This window comes from Octopus bimaculoides, chromosome 4 (assembly GCF_001194135.2).
Source record: "Octopus bimaculoides isolate UCB-OBI-ISO-001 chromosome 4, ASM119413v2, whole genome shotgun sequence".
Taxonomy (NCBI): domain Eukaryota; kingdom Metazoa; phylum Mollusca; class Cephalopoda; order Octopoda; family Octopodidae; genus Octopus; species Octopus bimaculoides.
The window spans coordinates 9843858-9845687 of record NC_068984.1 but is presented as its reverse complement, the minus strand read 5'-3'; positions in this window follow the sequence as shown (position 1 = coordinate 9845687).

The window sequence follows — 1830 nt, the reverse complement described above, 5'->3', positions numbered from 1 at the left end:
AAAAAAACGAACAATGTTACATGTTTAGTAGAAAGTGGGTTATACATCTTTAGATTGTATACCTGACTTTCTACTATAAAATTAAAGAAATTGACGGAACGCTGAACTCCAGACTAAACAACTCAAACAACATTTATTTACTTGGTAAAACATACATATCTTTAGTTATACATCTTTAGAGGTGAGAATAACGAGCTGTCGAGTATAAGACCGAAAGATGTAGAGACAGCTTTAAACACACGTCCATGCTCAATCGCTGGCCAGCGAGAAAGAGAATGAATTGAGCGGGAAACGCTTGCTTGTTTTATTCTACGCATGCGTAAAACTACGCATGCGCAGGCGTTACTACACATGAATACAATAAAAACAATAAAGATATCACTTATATATGTAAAGATATCACTTAAACATCACAATACTAGGAACCTGGTGTTAGCACTTAATGTACATATGCTTCAGGTTAAATATTAGCAAGTTTAGGGCATCATCATCATCAATATCATTTAACTCTTATTTTCCATGCTGGCATGGGTTGGATGATTTAACAGGAGCTGGCTAGCCAAAGGACTGTGCCAGACTATCCAGTCTGCTTTTGGCATGGTTTGTACAGCTGGATGCCCTTCTTAATACCATCCACTTTACAGAGTGTACTAAGTGCTTTTTATATGGCACCAGCACCAGTAAGGTCACTGGGTAATGTACAAGACAAAGACCCCTCAAATGAGGAAGGAGTAATAACAAGAGAGGTGGCATTGTGCCAGGTGATGAGGGGTTCGAGTATGACAAAAAGACAGCAACAGGTATTTTGCTGTAGAGGGGAGGCATAGCTCCTCCAGTCAGAGGATAACAAGAGAGAAAATGGTAGTGAAGATGTACCAGGGTGCACCCTCAGGGTACAGGGAGATGAATGCAAGTGGGAGTGGTAGAGAGGACTGGACAGAGTGAGAGTATAAGGAGATCATGAGACTGTAAAAGGAGAGTAGGAGATAAAGGGTAGGGGAGGAGGAATTCTCCCTTATATATATAAGGGAGCAGCAGAATAGCAATGATATAGCTGGTAGGGATGGGGGACAAGAGAGAGAAATGATAAAGCAGTGTTAGGGAGGAGGGAGGAAGAGAGAGAGAGAGAATGTGTAGTGCATAATGAGATGTAGTTTGGTTCATTGGGGAAGGGGGTAGATGAATGTAATATGTGGTGGAGGGCACATGACTCACAGCACCTCCAGATCTCAATTTCATTGAGGTGGGCAGGTATTCTGAAGACCTTCCTATTACCAGACATCTCAATCCATTGTCATCTCCTCCATCTGGCTTCAGCATCTTGAGAATATAATATGAAATTAAATAAATGACAATGGAGTAGGAATTACTTAATACACTTCATTGGCTTACAGTTGTTTCTGCTACAAGATGGATGCAGTATACTCAAAGCTGAGTGCTTCTGCATCACCTTGTAGCTTCATTGGAACTTTAAAAAAAAGAAATAAATAAAAGTGTTTGGAAGGGCATTCAGCTAGATCAGATTGGAGCCTGGTGCAGCCTTCTGACTCACCAACCCTCAGTCAAACTGTCCAACCTATGCCAGCATGGAAAGCGGACATTAAACGATGATGATGATGATGATGATGATGAAAAGCTCTGAGGAAGCTATAACATGATGCACAAGCACACAATGCTAAGTGTACGCCATTTTATTGTGGAAACAGCTGTAAGCTAATGAAATTGGTTACATAATTCCTGTTCCTTTTCATATATATATATATATATATATATATATATACATACATACACCCACACATACATACATATATACACACACATAAGTAAATA